At 46.8% G+C, this 19,826-nt stretch overlaps 2 protein-coding genes across 5 annotated transcripts in view; one reads left to right on the top strand and one right to left on the bottom strand.

The window, feature by feature from the left end:
• LOC142488431 (uncharacterized) overlaps window positions 1-12,439 on the bottom strand; it is a 245,337-nt gene extending 232,898 nt beyond the window's left edge. For 3 of the 4 annotated variants that reach the window (XM_075588936.1, XM_075588938.1, XM_075588935.1), the window contains exon 1: window positions 12,193-12,439. The gene's annotated coding sequence lies outside the window, so the exon portion shown is untranslated. The remainder of the gene's footprint in view (window positions 1-12,192) is intronic. The other variant, XM_075588937.1, reaches the window with a different exon arrangement.
• Window positions 12,440-12,531: 92 nt separating this feature from the next.
• LOC142488440 (uncharacterized) overlaps window positions 12,532-19,826 on the top strand; it is a 55,182-nt gene continuing 47,887 nt past the window's right edge. The window contains exon 1 of the mRNA XM_075588954.1: window positions 12,532-12,727. The gene's annotated coding sequence lies outside the window, so the exon portion shown is untranslated. The remainder of the gene's footprint in view (window positions 12,728-19,826) is intronic.

Below are 19,826 nucleotides of genomic sequence, written 5' to 3' on the forward strand. Positions count from 1 at the left end.
GACCCAAATGTCTCTATTTGCTGTAGTACCTTTTTGATTGATTCATCAGTGTTAGTCATAAACATTAGTATGTCATCTGCAAACATTGACAGTTTCAGTTCTGTTTTATGTATCATGATTCCCTTAAATTCCTCCATTTGCCTCAGGTATATTGCCAGAGGTTCTATTGCTAGATTAAAAAGCAGGGGTGACAATGGACATCCTTGTCGTGTCCCTCTATATAATTGGAATGGGTCTGATAGATGACCTGCTGCTATTATTCTAGCCTTTGGAGTATTGTACATTGCCTTTATCATGTTGATAATGTTTCCCCTTAGTCCAAATTTTTCAAGCACGAAGAACACATGGTTCCACATTATGTTGTCAAATGCCCTTTCAGCATCAATAGTCACTAGGGCCGTATTCCCTATTTTATGTAGTCTGACCCATTCTATTGCCGCTAAAACTTTGCTGATATTTTTAACCGCGGATCGTCCCTTGACAAATCACGATTGATCAGGATGTATCTGTCAAGAGAGAGGGGATTTGGCCCGGGATTAAAGGGGTTACACCCCATTGGGCCACCCTGTACTCTCACCTGGGAAGCAAGGGGTTAACTGGACTGGGGTCCAGTAATGTGTTTTGCCTTGCTTCAGCCATCCAACTGTTTATTCCCCTGTATAAATGTATTGTTTCTGGGCCAGTGTCTGCACCACACACACATTGGGGCTTAAGGGGTTAATGAGCTACAGTTTAGGAAAATACAAATGTGGTGTGTCTTTTCAGAAATATCTGGTCTTCAAAAGGCTTGATTGACGTTTGGGTGTGAAAAGGTACAGAGGGGGTTGTGTGTATGTTAATATATATTGCTGGGAAACAGCTAGGACAGGAGGTCTGGGGCATTGGGTGTGAAATCTAACACCGGTGACAAATGTCCCCTACCCAGGGGTCCCTGCTTCAAAGGATTTCTTGATGGGGGCCAGGGGTGCGGTTACGCAAGGAGATCTCAGAATGAGTGACCTTATTAAATATAAGAATATTATGAGATGTCCTCGGCTGAACATGCTAAGAGCTACATATGCGTAACCGGGGGACCGAGCCGCAAATAATGATTACAGACACCTGGGGTTTAACAGATACTAAGAGCCAGATATTAATATCTCTCTTAATTTTAGTACTACACGGTAATATTTAGTCTCATTGGGAGCGTCATGCGTGCCGGAATGTATTAATATGTCTCGTGTGCCAGTGAGTACTACTGAACTGAAGTTATGAAGTTATTTACAGTGTATATGGGATTATGGATCTGTTCTGAAAATGTATTCCCCCATCTACTATGCGAATAGGGCAGGGAGAGCATCCTGCCAGAATTAGCATAGGCCAGTGATCAAAAAGGTAACTGCCCTGATTGTTTATACTGGGGGCAGGAACTGAGTGTTTTTAAGTGTGATACTTCACACTTACAATGGAAGCCAAAATCTGCTTCAAAGAGATTTTTTCTAGCCAACTCAGCATCTAGGGTTAAGAGATGAGTTTGACATGATATTTAAGTCAGAGTCAAATGTTCCTTCATGTGCTTCATGATCTGCATGTATTGCTGTGATGTCAACATCTGAAACTGAATTATGGAAGAAATGGCCCATCCTGTATCCTGATGGCTTTCTTGTCCTAACCTTTAAGTATCCATATTTTGCCTGTTATTTGTATAATCTGCTGTGTTCACCTTTTTCAAGGAATAAATTATATTTTATCATATCTAAGCCTCGTCAGTTCAACCCAGTTATATTCTTGGTGGTGTATTATTAATAGCCTGTCTCAAAGCTACCGTCACAGTATCAAGGACGGGAGAATGTTTGCTAACCTATCTGCCATGATTTTGGTAAATATTTTGGCGTCCCGGTTAATCAGGGAGATTGGTCTGTATGATTCTGGCCTCAGGGGATCTTTCCCCTGTTTGTGGATTATCATAATGTGGCCATTTCGCTTGTATGCATGAACGTAGCATCTTTTGAGTGCCGTGTGATATATTTGTTGTAATGGTTCTATCAGATCCTTTCAGAATGTTATAGTATTCCCCGACATCCCGTCCGGCCCGGGGCCTGGCAGTTTGTAAGGTTGTGTCCTTTATCTCTTTTTGAGTAATTGGAGAGTTTAGTCTGTCGATATCTTCCTGACTTATTTTAGGTATCTTAATGTTTTTAAAGAAAGTTTCCCTTGCTTCTAGGTTTACCTCACCTTCTCTATACAGTGTGCTATAGTATTCTTTGAACACCTCATTTATTTTTGCCTCTGTGGTTATTTCTGTCCTATCATATATTATAGTAATGGGTTTAGTTGACCTATAGTTTCTCATAAGATTTCCCAGGAGCCTTCCCGTCTCGTTCACGTGTCTGAAAAATTTGGCTTCTTTTATTGATTTTTTTCCAGTTCTTTTTTCTCTAGCCACACCTCACATATAGATTTTTTCTGGTTATATCTTTCTTTATTTTGAGATGTTGGGTCTGTTTTGAATTCTCTAAATGCCTTGCTAAGTTCTTTACTTGCTTTGCAGAATTCCTGGGTTGCCTGTTTCTTCCTTCTAGAGACATATGCCATGATATCGCTCCTAATTACTGCTTTTGATGTTTCCCAAAAAGTATGGGGTTCGTCTTTGTTCCTAGTTTGTATTCTCGAATATCTCCCATGCTCCCTTTAGACAATTTACAAAATCTTTGCTGTCTCATGTAGTTTGGGAATCTCCAGGTGTTCGGCTTGCTATACCTAATCCCATGTCTAGATCTAGGCGTACCATTAGCACTTATTCCCATGATCTGTTATTTGTACTATTTGTTATTTATACGATTCCAGTTGTAATCCAGGGGGAGCATGAAGGGAAAAGAACATAAAACAAGAAAAACAATCTAAGTGCAGACAATAAAATTCAAGTGATATAAATTCTGCGTTCTTTCTTGGCTCATATGTGATGTCTACTTACAAGATGTAAGTCAAAATCAAGCGGTTTTGACACTCAATGGTCTCTGCTGTGCAGGTATTCCCACCAGGTGATAGGATCTCCAGCTCTCAGCTCCGCAGCAAAGTGTATGTAAAAGAAATACAAACCATAGTGCAGACCAGTATGATATAAAAAAACTAGACTTTATGGGGTTTAAAAATGAACACTTACAATAAAAACAAGTATTTCAGGCATGTACCACAATCATTGTGGTCAAAGAGAGAAGATTATTTGGTTTACACTTCAGGCTCACCCGCCTCCTCCGGTGTGACTTGGTGTGGACCACCACTCTCAGGGACTTTGTACCTCCAGCGGTGGGCGCATTGATCCAGGTCTCTCTCCCCTCGTGGGTTCCCTCTTCTGTGGGTCGATCACCTTCCCATAGCAGCTGCCCGCAGGCACTGTGGAGTTCTTCACTGGGATACAGCCTCTCTGATGGATGTTTCAGCTTCACTCGCACAACGATGCGTCACTTCCGCTCCGTCCCGATACGTCACTTCCGGTCGCGGTTCTGTGAGTATCTGTCAGTAAATTTCTCCTCTCTTCTCTCTCCTCTCTGGGCGGCTACCACTCTACGCGTTTCGCCAAAAAAGGGTGTGTGGCTTCCTCAGGAGTGTACCGCCCCCTAAAAAACAGATAGCTCCTGCGTGCGCTAGTTCCAGCCTCTCTCCCCCTTCGCGCTAGTTCCAGCCTCTCTCCCCAATTTATACGATTGTCACGTGTATTACTAATGTGTATTAATAATAATAATGTGTATTACTAATGTGAAGCGCTATGTATATTAATGGCCCTATATAAAGACATACATACAAGAGAAAGATGTGCACAAATATATCTAACAAACAGTATTAATATGTATCTGTGGATGCTGCCACAATGTAAAGGAAATAAACACACAGTTCCGATATAGATAGAAATAGATATAGATTATATATATATATCTCTCAAGGGGAGAGGAAAAACAAAAGGCGCAAACCACTAACCACAATGCTTAAGTTACTAAACACTAATAAAGATGCAGTGCAATGATAGTCCAATCTGTAGAATCCTGGATTGAGTGGGATCTCAAGGTATCACACCCTTTGATAAAGTATTTTTAGACTAAACGCCTAGGGCTACGGTAGTCTTGTCCCATGGATTTTACTATCTTGCTGGAGTATATGCCTTATTCAAGGCAATTGGAATTTACAAACTGCTATTAACGGCATTGCCGAACGATTTTACCCACAGAGGAGCTTCTGTATATCTGAAGTGTAAGCGGAGCGTCATCACACTGACATCGTGAAATTTCCAGCCGAGGAGATCTGCATATACAGACGTCGGACGCAGACGGCGGCCTTTGGAGTTGATCCTGCGGCTAACAGTTCCCGTATTATAGTTCCAGACAAGGATTTTATCCTGACATGCTCATTTTTATCTATGATTTCGTAAGTAAGACCCGTGCTTACATTGTGTGTCAATAATACATAAATACTTCACCATATCTGGCTATCTTCTCATTTATAGATCCCACTCAATCCAGGATTCTACAGATTGGACTTTCATTGCATTACAATCTTATTAGTGTTTAGTAATTTAAGCATTGTGGTCAGTGGTTTGCGCCTTTTGTTTTTCCTCTCCCCTTGATTAGGGTGACCAGATTTACAAAAGTAAAAACCGGGACACATGAAAAATTTTTTTTTATAAAACAAATGATATCACCAACTGCGCCCCTTCTCCTTTGTCTCTCTACCCCGCTCTGTCCCCCCTTCTTTCACACACACCCCTTTCTCTCTCCCTCCCCCCATATCCCTCTATTCTCGTTCTCCCCACCCTTACATTCTCATTCCACCCTTCCCTGTCTCTCTCTCTCCCCCTCCCCCCCCATTCTCTCTCTCCCTCCCCTCATTCTCTCTCTCCCTGTTACGCCGATGCTCGCCACAAACCGGGACCGGACCGCGGGGCTGAGGTGGGGTTATATAATCACCGACCTGAGTCCACGCAGACTGATCCGGAGTGCGCAGTTCGTAGTCGTACATCGCAGGGTCAGGATTGGAGAAGGCAGCATCGTCGTTATGGAAGCAGGAGTTCGGCAACAGGTAGTCAGGATTTCCCCGCTTCAGCTTAGGAGCGTGAGCGCGGGGGTGGCTTCTGCGCGAGGAGCGGCCTCGGCCCATGACGCCGATCTCAGCAGGAGGAGACAGCAGGCTGGCCGAAGTTCACCGCAGGGCAGCGTCGGGAAGAACCAACGCTTCAGCGCAGAAGTCCAAGGCAGGTCACTGCAAGAGGATCGCAGCAAGCCGCAGGAAAGGAAGGGTAGCCACTGCTAGGAGGGAATGCAGCAGGTACCGGTGCTGGCAACACGCTTCAGCACAGACGTCCCGGGTAGGCCACTGCAGGAGAATAGCAGCAGGCCAGTGCTGGCATCAACGCTTCAGCACAGACGTCCAGGGCAGGCCACTGCAAGGAGATAGCAGCAGGCCGCAGGAAAGGAAGGGTAGCCACTGCTAGGAGGGAATGCAGCAGTACCAGTGCTGGCATCAACGCTTCAGCACAGACGTCCAGGGTAGGCCACTGCAAGGAGATAGCAGCAGGCCAGTGCTGGCAACAACGCTTCAGCACAGACGTCCAGGACCAGGCCTCTGGATACTCAGGAACTTGGAAGGTAAGAACGCTAGGAGAGAGGCCTGGGGTGGTTTGTGGCAGAGACAGTAACATAGAGGTAGGAATAATTATGCTCGGCGCTGGTTCAGTGCCAACGCCTAGAATATAAAGGGCGGAGATCCAATCACAGGAGGAGGGTGTGTGAGTATTCCTCCAATGATGTAGCACAGGACAGAAGCTGCAATTGAGAGGCAGCACATGTGCCTTTGATTGCCAGGGGAAGCTTGCAACTGCATGATTCTGTAAGGCTATTGTCAAAGCCAGTAGTGGATTCCTTACAGTATCCCCCCCTTCAGGTGAGACCTCTGGACGAACAGGAACCATCACAGATTTGGGGGACATGGAATTGTTCCTAAACCTCCTTAGGCGAGAGGAGGCGTTGAAAGCCCATAGTTTGTTGGGATTCCTTACAGTACCCTCACCACTGGGTGAGAAGCCTGGGTGGACAGGACCATTCATAGGTCTGGGAGACATTGAGTTGTTCCTGAAGTGTCTACGGCGAGAATTAGGTCCACAATCCAGGTGTACATTGGCGAGTGCCATAAAAGACAGCGGTGGCACTGCAGTTCTTGGTACATGGACAATGGGACCTGAGGGCTCCGGAATGGGAACATCAGAAGGACAGTAGCCAGGTGTCCGGTGCATAGTAATAGTCCAAGAGTACGGGACACAGGACACAGATTGTCGGACAAAATTAGCAGAGGGATCTTCAGAGAAGGCAATGTCTTTAGTGAAATCAGCATGGAGGAAGTTGAGAAAGTCTTTAGCTTCCAAGGAATTCCGGGTGATGGTTAGCGAGGGAATGGGGCGGGAGGGTACACTACACACTATAGCAGCGGTACTTTTGATACAAAACAGGGTTGCTATACTAGGCAATTTGCAAGAGTCTGTAGCAGTGTGTATGCAACCCTTGGTCATGGTACTGGCAGTTGAAGAAGGATCCGCTTCCTTTGGTTTGTGATCTTTAGAGAGAATCAACTCCGAAATTGTGGCCTTGGTAAAGGACATAATAAGCATGTCTATACCCATAATGGACCCATAGAGAATAGGGACGGACGCTTCAGGTAAAGCGACGAGGTCCAGTAAGGGTATCTTCGTCTTAGAGAAAGGCCAAATGCCATCCAGAAAGGGCACTTTGGGCACCGCACAGAGACCTGCGTGTAAGGAGTCTGTTTGAAAGGTGAGAAAACAGATCTTATCCAAAAAAAAAGGCAGGCGGTTAAACGGTGCATCAGCCTTAGGGAAAAAAGTCTTGGGGTTAAAGCTGGGTACCTCCAACACAGAGAAAGAAGACAGAGAACTAAAGCTTGGCTTCGGAGTGGAGGTCCCAGGTACCCAGGTTTCACATGATACTATGGGAGAAGCAATGCAAATTGTTACTGTTTTAAACATAGGGTTTTTAACATCGGTAGCTCCAGGCACCTTCTTGAGAGGTAACCCTAGTCTTGGGACAGGACAGTCAATAGCAAGTACCCCAAGTATTGTGGAAGACACAGAGAAATATACGTCCATCTTAAAGACGGAATTTTTTGAAAAAAAGGAAAGTTCCAAATGCGATAACCCTGAGTTTGTGGTAGTAGACATACAGTCAGTAGTGGATACCCCGAATACTGTGGGCGAATCAGCGTGAAACAGTATTATTACAGGAGTGGGCATCCCAGACTTAAAGTCATTTTTAATGATCCCGGAGGCTATGGCATGATCCGTGAGAGAAACTGGGGTAGACTTTCCAATAGAAACAAGGGAGAACTTGCTAGTAATGAAATCAGAGAACATTGCACTTGTTTCAGAATTGGGTCCCAGAGAATCCCTAGTGAGGGCATCAGACTCCATGGGAAACTTAGTGACAGGGTTTTTGGAACCAATGAAAGGAATTGCAGGTATCACAGACTTAGTAGGAGAAATGCCTTGCAAAACAGAAATTTTAGTAAAGGTGATAGGCATCACAGAAAGGACTGACAGAAGTAAGCTAGGCAAGATTGCCTCTACAACAGAAGACTTTACAGCGGCAGAGCTTAACTCAGCGGCTGCTTGAGAACCTTTAACTACAGTGAGAAGGGACTGCAGGTTTACAAAATCAGGAACAAAGGGAGTTTTACACTTGAAAACTTGATCCTTCAAAACGGGGAACCCAGACTGTAATAGTACTAAGGGTGCAACAGCAGATATGCTGATCTCAGAAGGGGTCACTTGGAAAGGGACATAATATGTACTGTTCACTTTAAACCCTAGGATTTGAGAAAAGGAGACCACAGACAGTGCAAGTGGGGCAACCACGACTGTGCTGGTCTCTGAAGTGGGTATTTGGGAAAGAGTGTCTGGGACATCAGAAACGACAACAGATTCCACGAAAAGGGGTCTATGCTCAGAAGCAGGGGTCTCAGCTCTCTGAGTAACAGACGGGGTCAGAGAAATACCTAGGAGTAGGGATTCTGTGAACAGGCTTAGAGAAACAAACGGCTCCAGAATACTTTTAACTGGAGCCAGTATTATTGCCGAAAGTTCAGGGGGCGTAACCCCGAGAATTTTAGCTGAATCAGGGGACATAAGGGGTTCATCCTCTGAGGCTAAGGAGGTGTCCTTGACTGGCGGACTACAGGGATTTACCAAGGGAGGCTCACAGGGCTGACCTGCAGGGGTTAACATAGAAAAAACCTCAAGGGTAAAGTTAGGCTGTAGCTGAGAATCAGGAAAAGATACACTAATCTCAGAGAGTGGGGACATAGGGTTTTCAGCTTCTTGCCCTAGAGACCTCAGCTTAGTCTGCGGGATACAAGGGTTAACTATGGGGACCTCACAGAGCAGACTAGCAGGGGTTAAAACAGAAATAACCTCGGGAACAGAGCTTAGAAATTCTGGTTTAGAACGAGAGGGCAAACAGGATTCATTTTCTGGTGCTGGGAGAGATACACTGACCTGGGGGATGCAGGGATTTACGGTGAGGGACTCATAGGCCTGACTAGCAGGGGTTAAGACAGAAAGAACCTCGGGGACAGAACCCAGGGAGGTTAACTCAGGACTAGGGACCGTGGCAGCTTCTTCCTTAGCGGGGAGTGACAGGGAGATGGTTTGGCCTTTCTTATGAGAGGGTGGTAACCCCACAGGTTTAGTAACAGGACTGGCAGCATAGAAATTGTGATTAGAAAGTGCGTAGGCAGCGAGAAAAGGGTCCCGCTCACTTAAGATTAGGTCAAAATCTTGGTATAACACACGGGCGGCATCTAGAATCTGATCTAGAGTCTTTCGATCTGGGGTGGAATTAGCAAGGTGCATCTGGGAGGACAGGGCCTGTTGAGTCTTTCTTTCCTCTTTAAATTGCTGAGATCTAGTAAGGAGTTCTTTACGACACAGTCTTTCCAGAGGGGTTAAACCTTTATATAAGAACTCACTCTCAGGCGGAGGCAGTCTCTCAAACAGGTATGGTCTTCCAAACAGGGACTGGTCCGCAGCCTGGGACATAGGTACAGTAAAAAATTTACCAACCCCCGCCACGGCGCGGTCCGGTTTTGTGGGGCCGAGCATACTGTTACGCCGATGCTCGCCACAAACCGGGACCGGACCGCGGGGCTGAGGTGGGGTTATATAATCACCGACCTGAGTCCACGCAGACTGATCCGGAGTGCGCAGTTCGTAGTCGTACATCGCAGGGTCAGGATTGGAGAAGGCAGCATCGTCGTTATGGAAGCAGGAGTTCGGCAACAGGTAGTCAGGATTTCCCCGCTTCAGCTTAGGAGCGTGAGCGCGGGGGTGGCTTCTGCGCGAGGAGCGGCCTCGGCCCATGACGCCGATCTCAGCAGGAGGAGACAGCAGGCTGGCCGAAGTTCACCGCAGGGCAGCGTCGGGAAGAACCAACGCTTCAGCGCAGAAGTCCAAGGCAGGTCACTGCAAGAGGATCGCAGCAAGCCGCAGGAAAGGAAGGGTAGCCACTGCTAGGAGGGAATGCAGCAGGTACCGGTGCTGGCAACACGCTTCAGCACAGACGTCCCGGGTAGGCCACTGCAGGAGAATAGCAGCAGGCCAGTGCTGGCATCAACGCTTCAGCACAGACGTCCAGGGCAGGCCACTGCAAGGAGATAGCAGCAGGCCGCAGGAAAGGAAGGGTAGCCACTGCTAGGAGGGAATGCAGCAGTACCAGTGCTGGCATCAACGCTTCAGCACAGACGTCCAGGGTAGGCCACTGCAAGGAGATAGCAGCAGGCCAGTGCTGGCAACAACGCTTCAGCACAGACGTCCAGGACCAGGCCTCTGGATACTCAGGAACTTGGAAGGTAAGAACGCTAGGAGAGAGGCCTGGGGTGGTTTGTGGCAGAGACAGTAACATAGAGGTAGGAATAATTATGCTCGGCGCTGGTTCAGTGCCAACGCCTAGAATATAAAGGGCGGAGATCCAATCACAGGAGGAGGGTGTGTGAGTATTCCTCCAATGATGTAGCACAGGACAGAAGCTGCAATTGAGAGGCAGCACATGTGCCTTTGATTGCCAGGGGAAGCTTGCAACTGCATGATTCTGTAAGGCTATTGTCAAAGCCAGTAGTGGATTCCTTACACTCCCCCCTCATTCTCTCTCTATCCCCCCTCTCCTCCCATTCCCTTGCTCTCTCTCCCAATTCTCTCCCTCTTCCCCCCCTCTCCCTCTCTCCTCCCCTCTCTCCCCACATTCTCTCCCTCTCTCCCCATTCTCTCCCTCTTTCCCCCCTCCTCTCCCCCTCCCCTTCTGTCTCTCCTCCATTTTCTGTCTCTCCCCCCCATTCTGTCTCTCCCCCCCCATTCTCTGTGTCTCTCTCCCTATTCTTTGTCTCTATCTCTCTCCCCCATTCTTTGTCTCTCTCCCCTCCCCCATTCTCTGTCTCTCCTCCATTTTCTGTTTCTTTCCCCCCCCCATTCTCTCTGTCTCTCCCCTCCATTCTCTGTCTCAATCCCCCCCATTCTGTCTCAATCCACCCATTCTCTGTGTCTTCCCCCATTCTCTCTCCCCCCCCATTCTCTCTCTTCCCCCCCCCCCATTCTCGGCTCTCTCTCCCCCCCATTCTCGGCTCTTCCCCCCCATTCTCTCTCTACCCTCCATGCTCCCCCCCCCATTCTCTCTCCCCCCACCCCCTATTCTCGTCTCTCTCTCCCCTCCATTCTGTCTCACTCTCTCTCCCCCCTTTCTCTGTCTCTCCTCCATTTTCTGTCTCTTTCCCCTCCATTCTCTGGATTATACAATACAGTTAACCCTTTCCTTCCCAAGATGATTTAGGGGACACACGGGTTAAAACGCATTGCAGCTGAGAAATTCAGCTGCAATCTGGGACAAATACAGATGGTAACGGGGAATGCAAGTTATTGCACACAGTTTACACATTAACCCCTTCAGTCCCAACACTATTTACGGTCTCGATCGTCACAGAAGCCTTATTCTAAAATGGCCACCGCAACCTTTTCTATTGCGCATGTGCAATTTGCTACCTGCTCATGCGCAGGCAATCTAAGATGGCGGCGGACTACCGGCGTCCCGCCGCGGAGCTCCGTCAACCGGATCGCCAGCCTCAACACTCGCACAGCCTGCCGATGGGGTCCCTACTTCCCGTCGGGTCCGCCCACCACTTCGGCGGCACCAGCGCGTGCCCCGGTAGCCTCCCCCGCAGCTGCAACGGAGGTAAGGGGGGCCAGGGGGTGAACCCGGTTACACACTATATTATATTTCTGTATTTCTGACAGACCTGATGAAGGATCCTGAGAGGTTAGAAAGCTTGTAACATTTCAACTACTTGTTGGTCCAATAAAAGGCATCATATCCCCTCCTCCCTCTCCCTCCTGTTACTACAAACCATGTTTCATGGATTCCTACAGCTAATAGTTCTGTATCACCGGATCTTGTACCGTTCTGTTATCTTTGTGTATTTGCCCCATTTAGAAAATGAGGGGTTAACCCCTTGTATGCTACAGACGTGAGGCTACCACATGCTTGGGCTTCTATATGGCGGCGCATACACAGAGACCCAGACACAGCACCCACCTCTATGCCTGGGGTCACCTAGCTCTCCCTCAGCTGTACTTCTGCACTGCAGATTGGGGGAGGGAAGAGGGCTCTGTGTCTCACTTCTACATCTCCAGCTCTGCACAGACCTCCCCCCCCCCCCCCCCACACCATGTTCTTTAAAACTAGGACATGAGAATGCAGCAGACATTTGGGACATCAGAACATACTGTCAGACCAGGACTGTCCCCAGGCAAACGTGTCAGCCTCACACAGAGAAGCTATAGCCCATAACACACACAGGATGCTGGCCCTGTGGTAATGAAGGAGTTAAACTCCAACCAATACTCCCTCAATCTAATTACTTTCTAACTCTATTTAATAACTTTCCCAATCTTATCCTCACTGATTCCTAATGTTAATTCCCAATGTAAAATAACCCCCATTATCTCCCAGTCCCTGTGATACCAGGAGGAGTAACCCCCCCAGTGCCAGAGGCTCCCCCTCACTATCAGAGGCTCAGCCTCTCAGGCTCCTGTGTGTAAGGAAGCTCAGAGCAGCACTGGGATAATGTGCACAGGTCACACAAGGGAGGGGAAGGGAGGAGGAAAGCACTTACCCAATAACACAGGCTGAAGATCTCTGTGCAGCAGGGGGTGGGCAATGTGAGGGGGGCACAGGAAAAGGGACTTAGAGGCTGCAGAGCCTATTCCTCAGTGTGTCCCCCCCTCAGTGCCTGAGATGTGCACTTTATCCCCCCCTCACTGTGTGTGTACTTCCTATAGAGGGTGGGGGAGCCCCTGTGATCTCTCAGTCCTTCCCTGTGGGAGTGACCTGGATTCCCCCCTCAGGATGTGGGACAGTCTGTGCTCAGGGTCAGTGTTTCCTGCCGGAATCAAACCTCACACACCAGGACATCCGGCTGCAGCAGCGGGACCATAGAGAGGGAAGAGGGGAGGCCAGAGCGCCCTATAACCAGACGTCACTACACACAGCACAGACACAGTGAGGAGGGGATAAAGTGCACATCTCAGGCACTGAGGGGGGGGGGACACACTGAGGAATAGGCTCTGCAGCCTCTAAGTCCCTTTTCCTGTGCCCCCCTCACATTGCCCACCCCCTGCTGCACAGAGATCTTCAGCCTGTGTTATTGGGTAAGTGCTTTCCTCCTCCTCCCTTCCCCTCCCTTGTGTGACCTGTGCACATTATCCCAGTGCTGTTCTGAGCTTCCTTACACACAGGAGCCTGAGAGGCTGAGACAGACTAAAATGCTTAATGTGGATAAATGTGCCAAGACATACACCAATTGCAGTCAAACTTTGCACAGTACATGCTTTGCGCTCCCCCAAGCTATCCTGAAAATGTCATGGCTTTTCATAACATGCACTGCAAATTATGTACATTAAGCACTTTCTGAAAGTGGAAAATGCTTAATGTAAAGTGCTTAATGTGAATTAAAGTGTCAAAACATAACCCGATTAACTTAACACTTGGCACATGATGTGCTATATACTGCCCATAACTATCCTGAAAATGTCAAGGTGTTTGCTAACACACACTGCAAATTATTTACATCAAGCACTTTAAGAAGGGCAAAATACTTCATATGGACGTGTTTAGCGTGGATTAATGTGGCAAAACATTATACAATTGCCTTCAAACTTGGCAGAAGACATACGTTACACTGCCCGCAACTATCCTGAAAATTCCATGGCTTTTGCTGAAATACACTGCAAATTATTCACGTTACGCCCTTTCTGAAGAACAACAGTCTAAAACGCTTAATGTGGAAAACCGCTTAATGTGGATAAATGTGTGTAAGAGAAACAGCCCTGTCAATTGGAGAAGGGCTTGAGGCCTGTGACTGAATACACACACAGCACTGCACCTTACAGACTTTCCCGGGAAGATTTAGCACGTCCTGACACTGGCCGCTCTGATCAGATAAGACGTACGAGCCCGGGAAACCAAAGAAATGAAACGAAACACAAGCCAGGTTTCAAATCCTTTGTCTCAGTTTATTACTCATAGGGTAATGACTTTTATGCAGGAAAAAGAAGATATTGATTAGAGGCGTAACATAGGCGTAACATAGTGGAATGATCTTGGGGCGTAATTCTCCCAAGACAGGCACTGTCTAGAATACATAGCCCTTTCATTGTCCATGTTACAAAACAACCTTGAATTAGCAACTATGTAAGGTACATTTTTGCCTTTCCCAGACAACTAGTCTATGGCTTACTTGATTAAAACAGCAGTAAGCTGACAGCATAGAATAATGTATCTCAGCAAAAAGCTGAGTAAAGAGAAAAAAAATGCATCTTGGCAGAAACTGAATATATGGGAAATAATATTTCAGCAAAAGGCTGACTACATGATTTTAGCAGGCCAGTTACAGACAAAATGGATGATTTTACACAAAGCAGCTTCTGGCCCACTGTTCCTAACAACTCCCTCCTTTTGTTCTCTAAGGAACAATACCCTTACTTATTACTCTTCTGTATGACTAGAGATTTGTAAGGAACAATAGTGTCATATATTCTGTCCCTGTCCACATATGTATTGTAAGTCGAATACAAGCATACCCCGGTTTAAGGACACTCACTTTAAGTACACTCGCGAGTAAGGACATATCGCCCAATAGGCAAACGGCAGCTCGCGCATGCGCCTGTCGGCACATCCTGAACAGCAATACTGGCTCCCTACCAGTACCGAAGCTGTGCGCAAGCGGGGAGACTATAGAGCCCGTTACAAATGCGTTATTTACATCAGTTATGCACGTATATTACGATTGCAGTACAGTACATGCATCGATAAGTGGGAAAAAGGGACTGCTTAATTGTAAGTACATTTTCGCTTTACATATATGCTCCGGTCCCATTGCGTACGTTAATGCGGGGTATGCCTGTACATAGCGGGAGATGAAACTGAAGTTGTCTTTGAGACAAATGAGAGCATTGCGCACTTAGCACAGTGAAAGATAATAAAAATTGCTGTGATTCGCACGAGGAGTTTGAGAGGTCTGGAGAGGCCGAGGTTCATGGCGGAACCAGTAGTGTCTCCCCCCCGCCCCCTGAGTCTGTGTAGTGTGTTTATTTGTGAGTTGAGGTGGCAGTACATATAGCAAAAAAGTTGACCCATGCTATAATGTTTTATAACTGCTGTATGTCTGAAAAATGAATAAAATACAAAGTTGGAAAAAAAATTGCTGTGATTATGCTAATCACTACAATAAAACCATAGAGAATTTTCATACCCAATTCTCCAATCCAACTTGTGAGTCCTCACATCCAGTCTAAACTCAAACCTGGAGATTCTTGACGCATCCTAGCCTGGATCTCCTGGAGCTTATTCATGTATTGATTAATAGCGCCAGACTCATCCTCAATATAGGCACAGCACTTCTGTCCTACAAGTTTACAAACACCTCCCTGTTAGGCTAGCAGATAATCAAGAGCCATTATGTTCTGTAATATTACTGTGCGGAGTTGCTCTTGTTCATTAGTCAAACGGATGATAGCATCGCTTGTCGGATTAAGGGCACCATCAATGTCTGCCATAAGACCACTTAACTTAGAATAGAGATCCAGAACACCCAGACTGGGTATAAGAACCCCAGCTGCAATACGGGCTGTACTGGTGGTAATGGTCAGACCTCTTCGGTTTCTCCCCAGATACGTAGAAAGTGGGAAGGATGAAACACAGATAACAACAAGGGGCAGTGTGATTGCAGGGTACAATTTTGGTGGCCCATGTTCCACACAACCAATAGTATCCAAATCTGATCTGATTCTGGTGGGGCATTTGAGACTTGAACTTAGTTCAGATTTATACTGAGTAGAGAAATTGCATGAACTGTTCCTGCAAAGACGGGCATTACTACAATAACATCCCCCACCCCCGGATTCACCTGATCCAATCCAGGAGCGCAAAGTGGTATTCTGAGCAGAGAACCAGTGATACAAACTCGAATTGGTTTGACAGCTGTCAATGGAGTTCTGAGTGAGAGTGACATTGTCACTACAGAATATAGAACAATTTATTTTCACAGTGAGAGAATTAAGCATGTACTTAGTTGATTGTCTCAATTTGAAGGCCAAAATAACAGTAGAATTTCGACAGGGATGATAACCTGACCTATTGAATACTTTGTGGTAACAAATAGCTCCCTGTGTGGTTCTAGATGTGAGATGTGCCTTCTCTAATTCCCTTTTAACCTTGGCCCTTCTGTTGGAGGTAAAATTCCAGGATTGGTCACCATTAAGAATATGCATCAACATTGCTTGATCAATAACATCAGGGAAAGAGGGATACCCATATTTTAGACTGTGTGGACCTTGTCCACAAATCCAGCATGATTTATTGGGCCTGGTTTCTTGATGTATTAGTTGCAGAGATTTAACATACACATTGTCCTTCTCCCAAGCAGACTGAGATAATTCTCTGCGTGTACGATTGTGTGTGTTTTTGTCAACATTTTTAACCCCATATGGCCATGCAGTCACACTCCAGAGCATAATGGCCGCAATGGTGATTGCTATACTTAGAAACAGTGCTAGCATGCAAATGACACCAGGCCCAAAGTCTGTGGAGCCATAGGATCGATTCCGGAGATAGGTGGAGCCATCTTCACTTGGCTGGCGTGTATCCATGTCGGGTCCTCTGCCGTAAGGATTGCTGTCCGGGTCACTGCGATTATCGAAACCGGTTCACTGAAGGGAGGGTCCAGAGTCTTGTTCTTGAACAGCTTCTTGACCAACACCAAGTCACCGGTTGGAAAAGATGAGTCACTTCACCTGTGGGGCATGGAAGAGACAGAGATACATCACCTTAGATGCCATTCAATTTCTCAACAAGGTATATCACATATTCATGCTGAGTCAATTGTAAATCATCCCTTGCAATATTCAAACCATGTTACTTAGTCCACGGAGTAGGGAACGCCTACCCATCAAAATTTCAAAAGGTGAATAACCCGTAGTTTTATTCGGGGTCATTCTGATTTCGGCCAACACTGCCGGTATGAGGTCAAGCCAATGGTGAATAGTTCCTCCAGTACCCTTTCTCAATTTATCCGTGATGGTCCTGTTGGTTCTTTCCACCTATCCAGAGGACTGAGGAAGATATGGGACATGAAACTTCCAGTCAATACACAACATCTGACATATCTGCTGCGTGATTTTGGCCGTAAATGGGGTACCCTGATCACTGATGATAGACAGCGGGCAACCAAACCTAGGGATGATCTCCTTACACAGAATCTTGGCAACAACACTGGCATTTTCTTTACTAGTGGGGAAAGCTTCCACCCATTTAGAGAACTGATCCACTATTACCAACAAATACTGCAAACCTCCTCTAGCTTTTGGCATATGTGTGAAATCAATCTGTAATTGCTGCATGGGACCATCAGGGAGTGGCAAATGGTCATGGACACTGTGTATTTCACCATTGGGATTATTGCGAGCACATGTAATACATCTTGATAACTGTGTCTCAACCAAGGCAGACAAATCCCTGCTACAAAACCTAGAGCGAATATTCTTGCAAGTCTGTTTCCTGCCAATGTGACCAAGGCTGTGAAAATGACTGATAAAAATGGGGGCTGCTGTCTTAGGTACCCCCACTCGTCCGTCCTTGTCTGACAACAGATGTTGTACATCTAAAGTCAGACCTTCCTGCTTCCAAAAAGCGAGATCGTCCTCCGAGGCCATTGCCTGCAAGGAAATAAGACCAAAATCAGGGATTGGAGGTACGGTGACCAAGGCCATCTGAAAAAACAGCGTTGTGTCATAGTCAGGACAAAATGGGGCAGAAATGGCTGCATTCTTAGCTACAATGTTTGCTAGGTCATTTCTTTTGGCAACATCACTGCCATCTGAACTATGTCCCTTAAATTTGACAATTGCAAGAGATAGGGGAAGCAAAATGGCGGCTAAAAGATCCTCTATCAACTGAGAATGAGCGATACCTTTTCCATCTGCTGTGGTGAACCCCCGGTGTTGCCAAATAACACCCAAATCATGCGTTACCCCAAAAGCATTCCTAGAGTCGCTGTAAATGGTCACTTCCCTATCCTGGAACAGTTTGCAAGCTTTGGTCAATGCAATAAGTTCAGCATAGTTGTGTAGTGAACAAAAATGTTCACAAATCTGGTGCTCAGAAAAATATGAAGGAACTGCACAGCATCACTGAATGTATCCTGGAGAGGGGGGAGTGACCTAGTTATGGGCTAACCTCCAGAAGTATCGAGCGTGAGATAGTTAATGTCTTTTGTGATAAGCTTGCATATATGCAATAAAGCTTTGAAATCACAGAACTCATGGTTAGCAGGAGGGCCCAGCGGTATCCCCACAGTGTCCGGAGGTTCTTCCGTTCTTCTTAGCCACGATCCCAAGTGCGACTGCTCTGTTGCACCGGGTGAAGGGAACTGGATAAGATCTTTGTCCGGCTGTGTAGTCAGCAACCTGGCGTGCTACCGATGACGTCTCGCATGAATGTAATGCTCCTCCCAAGGGAGAAAAAATCGATGAACCGCCGGAATAATTTGTGCAGAGGCTGAGGGATGTGACTACAAAAAGACTTTATTGCGGCATAGTGGAGCTCTGGCGGATCCTCTGACGCGTTTCAGCCACGGGGGCCTTTGTCAAATCCACTGACGGCAATAGGTAATAACTCCTAGGAATGACAACAAAGCAGTTGTGGGTGAAAGCAAACAATGGTCGTGTCAGGGGGTGCACAGGCACAGAAAAGAAGGCCGAGCATAAGTCAGTGACCGTGAAATACGCAGCCGTAGCTGGAATACTAGATAAAATGGAGTTGATATCCGGGACAATCGCCGCAATGGGTTGAACCAAAGCGTTGACTGCACGGAGATCCTGCGTAAATCGCCATTGCTGTCCACCAGGTTTGGGCACAGGGTTGACAGGTGTGTTGTAAGGAGAGACTGTGGGTGAAATGATGATCTTGGCCAACAGTTCCTGCATGATAGGGTCCCCTTTCCTTCTCTGCAGACAGGGGATACTGTTTAATGTATACAGGAAAAGCATAGAGACCGTCAATCAACTCATGAGGGTAATCCTCACTGTCCCGTCAAGTTCAGTGAGTACAAACACATCAGGAAGTAAATACGGCTTGTCATGCACAACTTTCATTAAGTGCTGCTTCTGGCAAGCAGAGTGTGCCGCTAGGACTAATACATTCCTAACATCCTCAGAGAGAGTTAACTGGGAGGGAACGACTGTGGGAGCTGAACAACTTGTCATAGTCGTGATAACATAAGCAGGATCATTCCCCCGGGCTTGTAAAAGCATAGGGGGAGTCACACACAATTCCACCGTCAGCAGTAATGTACAGGGAGATCTGCAAAGCCCCTAACAAATCTCTATCAAGTAGATTCACAGGACAATTGGGAATCGCCAGAAACTTGTGCCTAATTTCAAAATCAATGGGGTCTGGGTGTACGGGTGAGACCGAAACAATTGGAGTGGATGTACATTGAATAGGAACCCCTCCTACACCGGTAGAGGACTCACTTGTTGGCAACACTGGCCCATTGTAATATCGCTGAGATAATGATGATCTAGTGGAACCTGTGTCCACTAAAAAATCAAAGACCACATCATCCACTGCCAAAGAAATCAAAGGCAGTGTATCCCGAGAAGACAATTGTGCCATGTAACAAGCTAGAGGTTCAGTCCTCCAGCACCCCTATTGTGAAACATTGGGTTTCCAAGGGATCCTCAGATCATGTCCAGCGGGGCGGCTGGCAGCAGGCAGATTTTGCTGCTGCCACGGTCCCGTGTTCCGAGCACCTCCCTGTGGAACAGCAACTCCCTGCTCTGGATCCTGACTGATGGGGACATTCTCTCTGCCAATGACCAAAATCACCACAATTAAAGCAAGCACCAGTCTCCCTCCTGACTGATTTCTAGGTCCAGCAAAAGATCTCTGTCCATTCTGTCCTCTCCCCCTACCTCGACCGCCGTCAAAGTACATTGCTGCATTCTCTGCTTTGGGAGGGGGAGCGAAGCAACCTGCAGCATCCTTCAATTTCACTGACTCATGAAAACAACTCACTGATTTCTTATTCCAATCATCAACGCTCATGCGAACAGTCTGCGCGTGTGAGGGAAGCATACAGTATTACTGACAAGATGCTGAATGTACAGTGGGACAAATTGATCATCAATAGACAATCCACACTCGTTCTTCCAACACTTCTTAAAACGTCTCAGAAAATCACTTACTCAT

Source organism: Ascaphus truei, chromosome 2 (assembly GCF_040206685.1).
Source record: "Ascaphus truei isolate aAscTru1 chromosome 2, aAscTru1.hap1, whole genome shotgun sequence".
NCBI lineage: Eukaryota > Metazoa > Chordata > Amphibia > Anura > Ascaphidae > Ascaphus > Ascaphus truei.